This window comes from Ambystoma mexicanum, chromosome 5q, assembly GCF_040938575.1.
Source record: "Ambystoma mexicanum isolate Mex_15411 chromosome 5q, UKY_AmexF1_1, whole genome shotgun sequence".
In the NCBI taxonomy this organism is placed as follows: Eukaryota; Metazoa; Chordata; class Amphibia; order Caudata; family Ambystomatidae; genus Ambystoma; species Ambystoma mexicanum.
The window spans coordinates 597,538,066-597,555,257 of record NC_090933.1 but is presented as its reverse complement, the minus strand read 5'-3'; the positions used below and the strand labels follow the sequence as shown (position 1 = coordinate 597,555,257).

At 43.4% G+C, this 17,192-nt stretch overlaps 2 protein-coding genes across 4 annotated transcripts in view; one reads left to right on the top strand and one right to left on the bottom strand.

Moving 5' to 3' along the window:
- The window catches only part of CHCHD7 (coiled-coil-helix-coiled-coil-helix domain containing 7), a 330,766-nt gene extending 328,487 nt beyond the window's left edge, over window positions 1-2,279 (bottom strand). For 2 of the 3 annotated variants that reach the window (XM_069621070.1, XM_069621072.1), the window contains exons 1-2: window positions 2,150-2,279; window positions 1,304-1,424 (exon numbers count right to left, since the gene is read on the bottom strand). The gene's annotated coding sequence lies outside the window, so the exon portion shown is untranslated. The remainder of the gene's footprint in view (window positions 1-1,303; window positions 1,425-2,149) is intronic. The other variant, XM_069621071.1, reaches the window with a different exon arrangement.
- Window positions 2,280-2,477: 198 nt separating this feature from the next.
- PLAG1 (PLAG1 zinc finger) overlaps window positions 2,478-17,192 on the top strand; it is a 473,932-nt gene continuing 459,217 nt past the window's right edge. Inside the window, exon 1 of the mRNA XM_069621069.1 lies at window positions 2,478-2,707. The gene's annotated coding sequence lies outside the window, so the exon portion shown is untranslated. The remainder of the gene's footprint in view (window positions 2,708-17,192) is intronic.

The window sequence follows — 17,192 nt, the reverse complement described above, 5'->3', positions numbered from 1 at the left end:
ACATCACGACCTTCCCATCCATCCAGGACATAAATGCGAGTTGGGCTTCCTCCCTCGCAATACTTCAAACGGTGATACACCAGTAACACTGTTGGGAGCTTACCGATACTGATGTGTCCTTTCCATCACAGTACATACCCAGTCACCAACCGTGGCAACCGCTATTCTAATAGCCTCCATCAAAGTCCTACTGAAGCATTCCACACATCCATTTCCTTGGGAGTGATGTAAAGATGTGGTGATTTGCTCTACACCATACTTATCCAAACAATCTTCTGGACATTTTGACAACAAATCCACGACAACCAACAAGCAAGCATCTCTTGCACCTCTAAAGTTCAAAGGCCCCAAAAAGGTCCAAAGCCACTTCATCCAGGGAGAGGTCAGACTCCTCCTCACAACCATGGGAACCTTCTGCACTGCGAGTCCCTTATCACCTTTCATACACTCTGAACACATCTTCACATGATCTTCAACATCTTTGGCCACACCGGCCACCAAAATCAGCCCTCACCTCATCACCAATGTGTTAAGGTCAAATGAAGTAAATGATCCACACTATTGAATATAAAAGAAGCCTCTTTCATTCAAGCCCACAACGGTAACGACCCCCCAGCCAGGGAAACAGTTCACAACTGAAATTACATGCAATCTAGAACCAGGCACCACATGCCACCAAAGCTGATCCTTTTTGGAATGATACACATAGCAACAGGTACTGATATCTATGTACATGACTAGATAACTATATATATGTGAAGTGCTCTCAAGCAAGCCATGCAAGCCTCTCTAACAGTCTGTTACACACCATCTCCTCCAGAACTACTTTGCCAAATTCAGAACTTCTTGCACATTGTTAATCACTACATTGCCCTTTACCAGGTAATCCCCAACATTACTTATTCAGCACAGCCCGCTACTTAACAGGCAGACATTGGCACCTGTAGTTACCACCGCCTTCTTCCCGATTTACTCTCAGAGAACATACTTGAGGCTTTCAATGCAACCGAACACCATCAAGGAAGTGCCAAAAGGATGCATTCCTGATGCACTACCTAGAAGGGTTAAATTATATTCACTGCATTCACAGGAGTTTGAACCAGAAGCATGGAACGTGGCAAACGCGTGAATGCTGCGTACAATGCAGGTAAAGGCAAAGAAAAACGTGGCATAACAAAATGCATAAGAACTAGGTCAAGTGTGGTGGTCGCTGACACCTACATTTGAAGGGCGCAGGGTCACATGCACGCGCATCACACGGGATCAGAAACAGGAAGCGTTATGTTTTACGAGGTGTACGTACGTTTAACCTGTGCTTGTTTCCTCCGGAGAACTGCTGAATCCCAGCCACAAAGAAGGCAATTTAAGTCCTGGCCATGAATAACGCAGCCAACCCACTCGCTTCGGTCGGTGAACAAGCAAGCCTGTGGAAAAGGGAGGTGGGCAATGAAGTGTGCAGACAATAAGCAATTTCACATCTGGAGGTGCTTCGCGTAATAACCCTGCGCCCAGAATTATCTCACTGGTGTTTCTACTGTGCAGTACTCGGGGCGAAACAAAAATAAAGCAAACTGGTCCCTCGCTTCACCATTAACCGTTCATATTGCAGGAAAATCGTGCAAGCGAATCGCCGCAAATTAACCCTTTGCCGTCCAAGTAAATGAAATGCACTGGTAATAAACCAATACGCGTGCCATCGCCATGCTGTGTGTACTTGTCCTGCAGCACAGCAAAATTAACATTGAGAACAGGAACACCTTTCGCCAAATGGTGGTACGGGACCATTTAGCGACCAGAGCTGGACTCTATCCAGGGGAAGTAAGGTCAACGTGGGCGCCACCCGTTCCACGGTGGTAAACAAGTGCACAAGACGCCAAGACACCCTCATTCCAGGTCCAGGGAGCTCGCTAATGGGGCTCCGCAAGACAGCCAGCTGTTCGCGGACACTTCCGGCTGTAATCTTGGATGCCAACCGCCTGTCCATAGAGACACGGAGCGGTGTGACCTTCGGCTGCCATGTACGCTGAGTTCACTCTTCTCTGGGTAACCGGACCGGCGTCTGCTTCTCGGGCTTCTGGTCTCCAAGGGAGATTCGCCCCTTAGCCCTCGTTCTTTGTATTTATCCCTGGGCTCGAGCCGCCTCACTTACCTTTCCAACCGCTCCCACAGTGCACACGAGCAGTTGAATCCCAAACAGATGTACGTCAATTTTTCACGCGCCGAGTTATATACTCACTCATCCTAATATGCTCACTTTGACTTCTGCCTGACGGGCGGCCTTATTCGCCAACCAGGGCTCGCGGCGGCGTTTGAGTGGCAGGGTGCGTCGGCAACTGAGTGGGCTCGGAACATCCCCCTAACCCACCTCTCTTTGCACTGATCGACTTGTGCCCACCCACTCTTCCCGGGACCCTGCCGCCCCTCGCTGTAAAGACCAACCACCGCCTGGGCAGAGGTCGGACTGACTGTGAGCCGCCGCCAACTATCGGATGGAGAGGCGGGCCTCGGGGCGGGCACTGGGCTGGTTCAGCAGGATGGGCTGCACCGCAGCGCATACAACTACAATGGCTGCTGGAAAGAGGGGAAAGCAAACAATTTCCAGGCCCGCAGCGCCCAACAAAAAAATATGAGAAAAAAATTACAGAAAATTCCCAGGTCGTTCTAAACCCCGGAAACGCTGACCGGGAAGGATGCCGGGGCTCCCGCGGTGAGTCTGAGCCGGGTTTTGTGGGGGGTAGCCGGCGTTTAGCACTGAAATATCAGGGTTATTTAAATTATGAGGAGAGGGCAGGAAGGCAGAGAGAGAGAGCGAGAGAGGAAAAAAAAAGTTTGTGCAGCTCCAGCCCCGAGAGCCGAAAAAATAGAAATAAATATTTGTAAAATATCTAAATGGACCCCAGTCCTGCCACAGGCTGCCCAGCGTATGACTGTTGCCCGACACAGCAACTTGTGCCGGGAGAGGAAAGTTTTGGAGAAGTTTTCTCTCGCAGTTTTGGATATTGTGACAGCAACAGCGGGAGGAGGAGGGGAGAGAGGGAAAGGCAGCAGCACTGGGAGAAGAAGCAGAGAGAGGGGGGAGGAAAAAAATGCTTCCACCAAAATAATATTTTTAAAAAATCCTAAAAAATCAAATTGGCAGCTGTGAATTTGGCAGCTTCGCTGGGTAGCGCCTGGCGGGGTCTGGCAGGCTGCGGGTGGGCTGCTGGGGGAGAGAGTTGTTCCTGGGCATCTTAAAGAGATTAAAGCAGGACGCGGTGTGGTGCCCGTGACTGGCCGTGCCTTTGAAGGGAGTGCGGGGGGGCGGCTCGCCGAGGTGAAGAGTAGCCTTTCGGCGGGGATGAAGGCTTGCTGCGCATCTGTTGTGTTACCGAGCAGCCTGCTATCGGTGTCATAAACAACCAAAATGGAGGGAGACCCGAAACACAGGATAAACTTTTAAAAACATTAAAAAATATATTAGAAAAAAGTCGGCTGGCTTATTCTGGAGGAGGAGGAAAGGAGTTGGTCCCCAACCGAGCGGGTGGAAGCTACATGCTGCCTGCCTGCGCTCGCAGCATCTTTTCGACTGTTTTTGCCAGAGCAAACCTAGACAGCCTCGAGAGCAGGGGTGCAGCACAGGTGCACCCTGACACGTGAGAGGTCAGTAGCCAACACGCATCAGTAAATGATATGGAAGGGGGCAGCTATTTTGCACATTTTAAAAAAAGAGCCTCAAAACTTCTCTCTGTTCTCTCTTCTATGGTGTATGGGTGTCTCGCTGCTTCTGGGTATGGGGGTTTCTTATCAATTGCCCGGTGGCATCGGCCCTGTTTCTTTATTGCATGTCCGCGTGCTGGGCTACTCGCTAGGAACAACCGTGCAACGACCATTTAGACTCTGGAATGTCCGCTTCAATTGCACCCTTATAGCGCCACAGTGCACGCGTGCCAGAGAAGATCTGTGAGTTTCATGTGGGAAGTTGTTTCTTGGAATGCATCTTGTCACAGTTTCACCTGCTTATTGTACAGCCCGCGGCTGAACGTCGGCGCGTGTTCCTTTTTTTTCTTTTGAGAAACTGCGATGCTGCCAGTTAACATCACGTTGTTATCTAATGGTTGAAAGTGCTTCCGATGTTTGGGTCCACGTGGGATCGGGGGCATAGCGGGGCCTTTTAAAGACACCCATGCCCTTTTACGGGAGAGGAATAACAATGCCCATGCAGCGAGTTGATTAGTCGTGCCTCAGGGCTCGCTGGGGAATTATGGAGGAGGGCTACTTGTGTCAGGAAGGTGGCAAACGTATCTGCACAGCTCGTTCTTTGTACTCACGATTGGACATTGAATAAACCCAACCAATAGCTGCCCTGGGGCAGTGCTTTAAATCTGAAGATTCTACAAACTTGTACATACCACCCACGTTACTGTAACACGTGTTCCTAGCGCATAAAACCTCATCGGGGCAAAATATAACTGTGTGCAGTTCGATAGCCCTATTTGTTGTGCACTGAGCGTTCAATACATTCAGGCTATCGTGATATATGAACAGAATTGCGATATCGCAAACAAGACGCTGCTGTTATCGCAATTATTTCCCCAATATGTTTCAGTAGAACCATTTTAAGACTACACACTGTATTTGCAGTAGTACATCCTGTTTACCGTTAAAATATAACTGTGAGGTAAAGGTGAGCACTATGTTAGGAATTACATGTTTTTTTCTTTGGCTATGGTGTGTAAAATACTAATTTGGAAAGGCAAAGAAAGGATTGCTAGCATAAACGCCAGCTGCACCCTAAAACAGAGATCACAGACGGCTGTGGAAAGGGGCACACTAATTAATCTACAAAACAGCACATACTGCATAAAATGTCACTGTGCAGCCAGCTTTATATTTTGTGTGCTATGCCTAATGCTGGTGGTGGTTTCTATAGTGGCACGTTTTGGCACTTCACTGAGTTGTCCAAACCCCATCGGAGCCAGGCTCTGCTTTGCTGTGACATCTAAAACTCAAATAGGCGCTGCTGCAGCTATTGAGTCTGCTTGTTAAAAGGGTCTCTCTACTAATCTCTGCATTTCTTCTGTCTTTCTGATTAAGGCACATGTTCAACTGATGTAGATGATTGAAAGAACCCTGTACTTGGGTAGAAGTGGTACTTTCAGATGTTGGTGACTGTTTTGAAATAAAACAATAAGCGAGGAATTAATGAGATATGAATTTCATACTTTATGATCTTGTAAACTCAAATAATGCCGTGCTTTACTATACTGCTTATTTGCTATTAACTGCCTGCTTTTTAGAAAGTCAGAGCAGAAAGCTTTTTTAGAAAGTTTGTGAATTCAGTATGTTTAATTCAACGTTTGTTGTTTGCATATGTGGATGCTGTGTTAGACGAGCAAGCCCTTTACCATCGTAGAACATTTTTTTTCTTATTCTTAAAGCAACCGTATCATCAAAACATTGGCAGCATTTTTTTGGTTGCTGAAAATTGATTTGCACTAGACAGTGAACCCTGAACAAATCAGAATTCGACTGTATTTCTGCACATATAAACAATAATATATGTAACCTTTTAAGCATATCATTACTTCAATGTTGGCATTTCTAACTTAAAACTGGATTGTTTAGAAAGCTTCATGATAGTGCAATCATCCACAGATTCTTTCTCCAAGCCTTCTAGACAACTGCTCAGAAAGGATATTGTCTCTTAAAGCTGGGAGATGGAGCATTCTTTTTCAAATGGCAGCCCCTCTCAACGTCCACATATGCCCCTTGAACACACGTTATGTGCCTAGAGGCACAGTTCTAACACATTTCAATTCAATTTTTGTGTATTTTACATTTATGTTGCTGTAAAGCGCAATAGCAGCAGTTCTTTAAACCACTGTGACTAGTATATCTTGCATCCATACCTTGCAACGAATTTTTGTAAATTCCTTCTTTCTATTTGATCATTGTGATACAACCTGGATAGTTAGAAAAGCCAACTTTAAAATGTCTGAAAATACACCATTTTAACAAATGGTGATCACTTACTTTTACAGTAATATTGTGGGTTCCCATGATCATATTTCCAGTATGCACATGCTCACGCAACTTCATTTTGGTTGCTTATTCATGCACACATTTATATTGCAATTTTTGATACCCTTGCAAACCTTTTTTGAAATACGTTGTTTAACTGCAGAAAACGAATGTGTCTATCTTTTTGTTTATGTATCAGACTTGTAGGATTCACATATCTTCTGTTGTGTGCAAAATCACTGTTTCACTTTGGTGCAAAATCACTGTTTCACTTTGGTGCAATCAGGCGTTGAATGGAGATTATGATTTTATTTGACTGGCTCGTTGTTTGTTGTTTGTTCTTTGTTCATAGTTTTAATAGAAGTGGTTGAATCCCATAACCCAATTGGGTAGCTGACATCGTTTGGACAGTAACTTTATATTCATGTGACCTTTGAAACGTATATGCAACGATAAGAACATTACCTGTCAATTTGATAACCTATTACACTAACCAATATTTTGTGCACAGTAATGCAGTTAGTCTGACATGTTCTAACGCACAACACAGCCAAACAAATCCTTCACAATAAAAACTGCAGTTTGGATGTTTAAAGTGCATTAATACTGTGCTTCTGTGAATCGCAGCTCCAAGTGACAAATTTAATTTTCAGCTAAATCCACAAACGTTATTTCAATCCAAAACATTGTTATTGTATGTAATTTCTCCATTGACAGAATTGCTGCTCATGCTACTGTCTTATTTCGTGCAGTAAAATAATGTGGAAAAACGAAGTTCTCCAGATTTGCAGTGGAAGAAATATCAATGTTCTTTTATGATTTGGGGAATGTACCCCATTATTATAGAACATATTTTGCACAGTTCTAAAACAAAGGGTCTGATGGAAATGGTGTGTTCTACTGTTGTTGGAAATCACTGCAGAGGCTTGTATGAATTTAAATATGGGGCTTTAACGACAAAGTGTCACTGATGGCTATTATTTTGATCAAAGAATATATTGTATACATTCCTGTCCTGTGCTTGCTGGGTTCCCACTCCTGGATTCAAACAGATGTCTCAAAATGACTACATTTGAGCCTGATCATTTCACTATCTTTATCTCTTGTACTGATTGAAACGTAAAGTATAATGTGCATCCTCATTTGCACAGTTTGCAAAAAATGTGGGAGGAAATATGTGAGCAGGGATTTTGTGAAGTATTTAATACAATATAAGGAATCGATCATTATGTCTGCATCTTACCAAAATAGGGGTATTGCAGGAGCCACAGTATGTATATGTCTGTGGAAATGTTTTGGGTAGCCTGGTTATCTAGAAGCATTGAGATGAGACTAGACCTAGAATTACTGTGATTTGTATGCCCCAACCCCCAATCCCCACTCCTGATGTTTAGGGAAAGGATACATGAATTGAAAAAGAAACTGCATCATTTTACCTTCTAGTGTTGGGGGAAGTATGATTGTATATTCGAACTGTGTCTTGAATCAACAATTGCTATTCCGTTTAAAGCTCAGATGGGTTATTCTTTGTCATATTATCCTCCCTTGAAGGCGAACATGTCTTGGTAACAACCCTATTTTTACTTGAGATGTGTTGATCATTTAAAGGGAAACTATGTAAGGATTGGGAAAAGAAGACTTTCAGTAGGTGGTTAAAAAAAAAAAGGCACATTTAATTGTAGCGATTGTTAGATTACCCTTATTTAAAATGAATATGTAATGTCATTGAGCAGAACAATACCTTACAGTGGCTAATACACGTTGGGTGGTTTGCATTGAGATAGAAATGCACATGAATCCAAATACAATAAGGAATCTGATTTGTTGAACTGCATGGTTGTTTAACAAATTGAACCAATACTTGTGTTGTCAGTTTTCGCATCATCCTGTTACCGCCACATATTGTTACTATTCTGATGTATTTGAAAAATCGTGTACCATTCGGAGTAATGCCTAAAGCCAATTCACGCAAACACATTTAAAAATATGCATCTTTTGAAGAGCTTTATCTTAACCATGAATGCATAAGAACATTATATGTCAATTAGGCTATTCACAATAAACCTATAACTTTTCAAATCTGATTCTTGTGGGCAAAGTTATAAAAGAATCAAGGAAGCCAAACAAAAAACTTTTTGTTGACTGGTGAAAATTAAAAAGGGAGATCTGAGCCTCCCATCAGCATATAGTTTAGAAGGTAGTCGATGGATGAATAAATAAAGCAACTTGGATTTTTACCTTCATAGAGACGTTTTTTAGTAACTAATTGGGTTGTTAATCATCCCACCCCTATATTCAAAATTAATGTGTTGATATATCTCTGATTCTTAAACCATTTGCACCATTATGGTTGACTAGGAAATTGAAGTGCAATAGACACAGATATTGTAAGGGTTACAATGTACTATATTCTTAGTAGGGCAACTCCTCAAAAATAAACATCAGTCCAGGTGAACGTGACTTTGCAATTGGCACGTGTTTTTTTTTTTTTTTTTTTTTTTTTTTTTTTTTTTTTTTTTTTAAATTGGGGTTTTAGAAATGATCTGCTACCCTGAAGTAGTGCCTGTCGGCGTGACTTTATAAAATGCTTAGCCTGTCTGAGAATTGTAACTTGGAAAGGTGCTTTTCCTGTTGTGGAAGTTTAGGAGGCTCTCGGTCATCCTTTGTGCAGGATAAGGTAATGTTCAGCTTTGTTGCCATCTGAAGTGGGCAAGCTGAATAAGTAAACTGCAATTACAGAGTTTATGTGCATAGTTGAACTCCTACGCTGACATTATTGCTTGTGGCAGTCAAGAAGATCCACATTGGTTGAAGATACATGTCACATAGAAGGGTGGCATAAAATGAGTATTTTCACTAGTGGAGAATAAAAATATTACTCTGCAGTGGTGAACAGCATGATTTTGTGTATTAACATATATCGTTATGTGATCAGAGCATTACTACTTCATCTCTTATCATAATTCTTAATTTGAGAATAACTTCCAAATACTGTTAGTCTTTGTCTGGGACCCACCCACTTGTCACACACAAATAGACAGCATTTACAAGGGACTGACCCCCAATACGTAGCTCAAAATCGATGCAACTATATGTAGAACGTATGGCACAGGGATCCCCATATATTTCCAACATGAACTCAAATTGGGGAAATGGAGACAGAAAGAGCTGAAGCAGCAATCCACCTAGACAATCCTATCCAAGACCTACCCAAGGAAATCGTATTTTCCAACAGAGAAGGCACAGAAACCAGGCATAAAAAATCAGCATATTTCTCCAAACAGCCACAGGAGTACACGGTGCACAAGCAAAGGGAGAGTCAGCTAGCATTCAAGGACACAAATGTCTAGGGTTAAATCCCATAATTGGGCGCACTTAGCTCGATGGATGACTACTGAACAATTTCTTAAATTTCCAATAATGAGGGAGGGAGGGGTTGGTTCCAGCCTGCTGAGCACAACCCCATCCTTTGTACACACCATGAGAATATGACATGTGACCTGTTCTGCAAGACCAGTACATCCTCAAAATTGCATGGCAGTCTACTTGCTCAGCAAGACCATAGCCTTGCTATCCAGGCGAGGCTCTTTGGCTTTAGAAAGCTTGGAAAAAATAATCTGCAATATGAACTTCGTATGCTGCACTGGATTTCAAATACTGCGAAGAATCTGCTGTATCTTAGTAAGGGTCGGAACGCCCTCTTTAATTCTTGTGTAGCATTTGCCATACAGCCTACTCTGGGGGTAGGATGGTAATACAGATGCACACCTGTTTAGCAATGCCCTGACTTATAGAAAACCGCACACTTCATATCCAGAGGTGGGGTAAAACCTGTTTTTGATAGGAGTGTGTAAAATGGGACACCCAGCTCAGCATGAACCCTTAGCGCCTGATTGAGACCATGGACCAGAACATGCTAGGGCTAAACCCTCCATTCACTTGCCGTACATGTGGAGTGTCCTGTGTGACATGCAGCCCAGCAGGAACTGTCCACCATCCGGCATTTCGGTGTCCAAGTTAAAAACAAAGCAACAAATAGGTCAGTTTTCCAAAATTCAGAACTTTCTACTGGGTTAAAAAAGCACTGGTTGCACTGTGGTGTTGGGTCCCACTCATACCATGGCACTTCTGCAGAAGAAATATGAAGGAATAGATATAAATAACTGGGTTAACGGTAATTGACAGAGAATGTAATATGTCCCAAGAAAGTATCTGTAATGTGTCCGGAAGTTACAATGAACCTGGGATGCTTTTGCAGATCGAGACCTGGTTATCTGACAGTGGTAGTGAATTTAGCCCCTGAACCTGATAGTGACTTTGCCCACATCAATCTTCATCAGAAAGAACTTTAGTTGTTTGTAGTATCATGGATGCGAAATCCAGCAGGGCGTAACCAGGTTTAGAAGAACTAGCCCTGCAAAAAGAGTGACAGGGATTATGGAACTAGGTGCGTTTTTAACATTTTGTAGGTAAAGCATAACCACCCAGAATAACAGTAGAACATTGCAAGGACATGTACAAAAGTCGACTCATACATTCATAGATGGCTGCAAATAGATTTCAGAAGCACAGTTCTCATAACTCGTTAACTACAGATGTTCAAATCCATCTAGAAACCGCATTATCTAACCCGGAGGTAGTATTAAAGCCCCCATCGTGGACAAGTGCATCTCATACAGCCTAGGTATAGAGATTTGAACAGTTTAGATTTCATTTAGGTCTGTTAATCTTCTTTCTCCTGCTTGTAAAAGATGCCTGATAAGGGCCCATTGATGCCTAGCCATTGATCTCGGCTCACGATTTGCAGTTTCAATTTCAAAGCATGATGATTTTCACAATCAACAGGCTTCTATCTGATAATCCAGGTCACTTTAACTGCTGATCACTTGCCTCCGATCTCGATGAATCACATATCCAGTAACTTCATGCCTCCTATCCAATATCTCCAACATATCTAACTCACTACCGTTTCTGCAGGGAAACGCACACGCGGGTGAGCAGCTGTTAGAAACTAAACTTCTTCTCTATTACTGGTTCCCCCGTGTCAACATGTCGAGTGTAGGATATGCCATCCACCTGGGGAACTAATCTCACCAGAAGAAGCTCTCCTTGGGAAGAAGAGTTGGTGTGTGGCCTGTCTACTGAGGCCTCACTGTGCTCAAACTCTTAACGTCTTCGGACTAAATGTTTGCAATGCCATGCATACGTTTTAACAAAATGTACAAGAACTATTTCCTCCACACTGCACATACAAACAACGACATATACATTAAAATGCAGACCACCTATTATGGGAGAAAACCGTAGTTTATAAAATGTATTCATTTGCGTGCAGCCCCCGTTGTGCTACTAAACAACAAACTAATAATATGATGTTTTGATATTTGCACACACTGTCTAGACGGTACATGTTTTGGGCGGTTTCACAAACTGTATCATTTTGACTTCTTTTGTGGCAAACTAGTCTGCATCCCTACTGCTCAGGCACTTCCAAGAAAACAGAAACCATACATCTCAGACCAAGGTCGCAGTAACTACTTTCAAGGCAACCATGGAATATGTACTCATGAGTTGGTACTTTTCCCCGAAGGATCTATTGTTTCCGTTTGGATAACATATGATCCCCACTCCTCATTGTAGTTCCCACACGGATAGCACAGAAAATGTAGGGAACACATCACATATAACCGCTCTCCTTCAGCTAAGAAAGGGAATGTAATGAAATATGGCATTTGTATAGCGCCTATTCCCATTGGTAAGGTCTCTAAGTGCTGTAGATGAATGCCCTCGGGGAATAGAAGTCCGTAAAATGGGAGAATCGTCAGAGGAGTATAGAATGTGTGCATTTTAGCCAATGCGAAGGTATGTAGGGGTGACCAAGTCCCCGCTAGCGACCCATGTCGAGCTGGCATGTGGATGGTTGCTGTTAGGTTAAAGGGAGAGTATGTGAGTCCAGGAGACTGATCATGTGCCCAGCTAGACCACATTTTTGTCATGAGACTTAGCTGCGTTATAATGGCGGAGGTGTTGTGCTATGTGTCTTCAAGTACCATGAGATTGCAGATGCGTGCGGGTGGGTGGCTGCACCTAGGTCTATCTTCCATTGACACGGAGTGTGACACGTACCAGAGTTTCTTGTTTAGTTTGTTCTGCCCTGCGTTCTGCTGGAGTACTTTCTCTGTGTTGCTCAAAGGGATTTGAGGGTCCCTTTGCTGTCCCAACCTATAGAAAGGGTTCATTAGGATGCTCGGGGAAAGAGCCAGGTCTTGATGGCCTTCCAGAAGGCATGGTGATCCTCTAAGCGGCGGATGCTGAGGGGAAATTTTGTTCCATATTGTGGGAGCCTGGACTGAAAAGGAGGACCCCCCCACCCCCTCCCATTCTGGTTGATTTGAATGGGGGTGGAGGGGGTTGACTAGGAGGAGCACTGTGCCTGATCTCAGGGTTCTGGTGGGCATGTACAGAGTGAGCTTGTGTTGTAGGTATTCTGGGCATGTCTTGTGCAGAGCACTGTGGGTGATGCACACAGCTTTGAATGTGGAACGTCGCCCAACAGAGAGCCAATGGAGGACACAGTATGGGCGGACATGATGTGCTCTTGTGGGCTGAGGGCTAGGAGGAACCTAGCTGCAGTGTTCTGAACCTTTTTGAAGTTTTTTGAGTTTAGAAGCAGGGGTGCCCAGGTATAGTGAGTTGGCGTAGTGCCGCCGAGAGAGGACAATAGTCGGAATTGCAGTGACTCTGTGAGGGTAGGAGACGTAAGGGAAGATGCAAAGGTGCATATAGCATAATTTGCGCATTGAAGTGGGCTCCAAGTGGCTGTTGGGCTGCCCGAATTGCTCGCCTACAGTGGATTGTCTGCAAGGTTCAAACTGCTTCTTCACTTCTCACGCGCCGTGCGCAAGAGGATGCACCTTGTCGGCGAAACGCCGTTATTGGACTTCTAAGCAAGTAATGAACTAGCAAACTCAATTACCTGAACATATCTTCTTGCATTTTGTTTAAAAGGGTGCCGCGCCTTCGCCGCAGCGTTCTCAATAGGTTGTGTATGTTTGCACACTTAGTCTTTCTCTGAGAGTAACTGTATCTTTCTCCTTTTCTTTTTAGTCACTCTTTGATTGGCTCCACCTCCCTCCCTCCTCGCACTGCCCCCGGCCGGCTTCCACTTCTATTTAACTTTATGCGCAGGCTGTGAGGGTGTGGAGGTGAGCACTGTCTTATATTAGGTTGTGATTTACCTTTGTATTACCTCACTGTGTAAGGTTGTGCTCAGTGGGGTTGTAAGGATGTATTTGCTTGTTTTTAAGTGCCATAATCTTAAATGGTCTCAAGTTTGCGTAGTGGTCGCACTTTAAAATCACCTCCACCTAAGACCGTGTCCAAGAAAAAGTTCTTAAAAACAAACGCATGTCGATGTCAAAAAGTACTGTGAAGAGCGCTGCTCCTGTGCCCTGTAAGGACACTGAATTAGCTGCATCATGGGGTCCTTTCACAGATCAGGACTTGGTATGTCATGAAGTAGCCTTCTCTTATGCGCGTGCTCAAGCACTCGCGGCGGCTACTAATGGGTCTGCCTCGATTTCTTCTAGTCCGACCCAAAGTAATGTTTTTCCAAAACCGCCTCGAAAGAGCTTTCTTAGTATGCGTATGGATGATTTAAACCCTGCTGCAGACCCTTCAAATGACAATCTCCCCTCTTCAACCTCAGACAATTCTATACTCGCACCAGTAGTACTTGCTGCCCTCGAAAAACGGGTGCGGCTATCGGTTGGTCCCTCCACTCCAGTCACTTATCCAAGTTGTAAAAGAGCTGATGTGCATATTCATTGGAAAGATGTGGCAAATATGGCTGACTTGACCATCTCCCCAGCACCAGCCATATACACCATAAATCCATGCAACTCGCCTTCTTTTAGCTTTTGTCCTCCTTCTTCGCCAACCACTAATCCAACTGCTTCTCTCGAGCCCGCTTTAGATCCCATGTTTTCGCCCACCAAAAAATCGATGAATCATCCCTTGGGATTCGATATTTTGGAACCCACAGATGATATGCAATCCCTGGAAGCATCATATCCTGTACCAACAAGGATACTTAATTTATTAGATAGTGGCCACGAATACACGCATTATGAGCTAAGAGATTGCAAAGCATCGCTGACGGAAATCCTTATAAAAATCAATAAACTGGAGGGCTTTATATTTGCTGATAGTCTCAGACGGGAATCAGGGGCCCACCAGCCGCTGAAATCAGATGCGCCTTGTTGTACCTCTGTGACTACGCAAACGGATGATCTAGTTGCCCCCCAGAATGAAGCACAAGCCAGGAATATTCCCTGTGCCACTTATACATTCCCCCAATCATTTGCTCAAACTGTACTTGCCCCACGAGCGGACACCTCTTGCCATATTCTCACGCATGCTCAACTATGTCTTGAAGTTGCTTCGCATGCTGAGAAGTTGGAACAAGTCCTATTTTATTTTTTTTTTACAACCTGGCCATGGGGAAAAGGAGGAAGCTCCTCTTGACATTACAGAGGGGTGTCACATTTTCCAGCCTGACAGTCCTTCAGCATTAACCAAATTGTTGGATGTAAATGACCAAACGGATTCTGCTTCTGATTACATTGCACCTGCATCTGTTGCAAGTCCTTCGATTAATTCGGAGCGCACTTTTATCTCAAGGAAGGAAAAAAGACTTTTCTTCCGAGCTCTGAAAAGGAAAGTTGATAGAAAAAAAGCGGTCCAAATCCCCCCATGTACAACTGGCTGGAAAAGACAAAATAAGTGAAAAATCCAAAAAAGTTGTTAAGAACCATGAACCCATAGCATCGATGGGCATTGTCGGACAGCCATCGAACAAGCAACAAACAGGCCGTAACTTAGTAGAACTGTCTGAAAACTTTAAAAAAAACATCTGCACACATGGGTTCAGATAAACTGAAAATCATTAAAGCTGATTTGGACCATGGTGAAACTTATTCCAAAATCACTAAAAATCTATTAAACCAGCAGACGCACCTGCATACTGACGAGAAAGTACACTCGCCTTCTCAGACCCAATTACCTAACTTTTTCAAATCCCTTGATAATAAAATCACTCAAGTAGGGAAGGCGACAGATTCACTGCCCGCTATCAGTAAGATGGAACTGGACAATGAACCGGAGTTTGGAACATTGTCATCTAATGATGGGCCTCACCAGCCTCAGTACTCTGGGAGTTGTTCTGGGTCCGTAAAGAATCTTCCTCTTTCGCAGGGTCCAAAGGGAGAGGGTTGAAAGAAAAGGCAGCGGTCTCAATCTCCGAATCACTTTGGGAGGGAGGATGAAGTGATGGGAGAAATGAGTAAACATTCTACAACCATCATAGGATGGGAAGTCATTTCTGACAAAAACGGTATAAAGCGATTAAATCGTTCTGCATTGTTGCAAGCATTCAGCAGAATCCCAGCTCTTCGAACATTGAACACGGCAGACCTAGAGTGGGTTACTTTGCCCCCAATTCAGAATCGTCAAATGGTATGTAAGGTGCAATTGGCCATTATTACTAACCTGTTGATACAATACACGGAAGAACTGCGTTCTATTGGTCTGATGTTGCATCCTTTCGATTCTTTTGATGATGCCATCTCTTTTAATGAAACTCCTGTGGTGTCTACTTCAATGCAGCTGCCAAAAATAGCCTCTGGCGACGCTCGGAGTGGTGTAAATGTAGAAGTAATTGCTCAATTAGTAGGTGTATCCAACATCAGTAAGGACTGGTCATGGTTATCTGCTTTACATAACACTCTAAACCCAGCAATGGATAACACTCCCCACTAACCAGCCCTCCACCTTATCAATTTTGTCTTGGAACTCTTGTGGTTTTAGAAACTTGCATTCATGGATCACTAACGATATGTAGGCACAGTATGCGATATTCTGCTATGCCAAGAAACTATGTGCGAGCATGAACTTTTGTTGCCTGGTTACACTGTTTGTCAAAAAAAAGCGAAACAAGGCCATACTGGAAGGCCTTATGGTGGTTTAGCCATATGTTTAAACACCAACTTGAATGTTCTTATTTTAGACGTCTACAATGCTTTGGCAACACTGGCTTTATTGATTATATTCAATGATAAACAGTCTAATCCAATGCTCATTGTATGCATATATCACAACCCTGCAACTAAGTTATCACTTGTTTTTCAAGAGTTGGATACCTTATTTGATGAAGTTTTATCAGTACATCCCAATTGTGGTATTGTGTTAGGAGGAGACTTTAATGCCTATTGTTTAAAAGTAAATAATAATGTGAATTTTGGGGCTTATCATCAAGCGGGGCATAGAGGTCAGTTATGAAAAGAGTACGTGGAATCTTGGGAACTTGATTTTCTTCCTTTTGAGATCAGTGATGGTTGTTACACATGGAGGAGGGGTGACGTCTCCACCTGTATTGACTACTTTGCTATATCTCGAGGCCTGCAGCCAACATCTAGTAAAATTTGTAATTCATGATCCTGTCCTTAGTGACCATTGCATGATTCAATTGAAACTAAAGGTAGTTGTATCAACACTACATAAGGACCAACAACAGGCGATGCTCGAAGGGGATCGACCTGGGTTATCAATTCGATGGGCCACGAAACTCTGTGACAAAGTGAACGATATGATTTCGGCACGTTTTAAGTACTACTATAGCTTTCACCATCAGCATGTTTTGCCGAAAGACGAACTCTGCTGCCTATCCAGAATTATACCTGAGGTAATAAACACATTGCGGCTAAATCATACTCACTGACCTTGTCAATCCACTAATCACATCTCTAATATAATTCTTGAAGCAAAGAGAACCAAGAATATGGCTCTTTGCGAACTTCGTAAAAACTCTCCCTCTGGGGGGGGGGGGGGGGGTGGGCGGGGTTTGTGAAGGAAAAAAACAGAGATTCTGAATGCTTATCGAAACAAATGCAGAAATCATAAACATTTTATACATAATTTGACTAATCAAGAAATGTTTAGTACACTTTGCCACAGGGACAGACGATCCACATGGGCCATGCTTAGAGCTGGCTCAACAGCTCTACACACGAATCCGACATCTATGATCTCTGCAGATGCTTGGAAAATATTTTTTAATTTTTTTTTTTTTCTCTCCCTGCGGTCTTTGTAAAATCGGACTCAAAAAGTGCTGTTTTAGCCACTCCTTCCTTTTC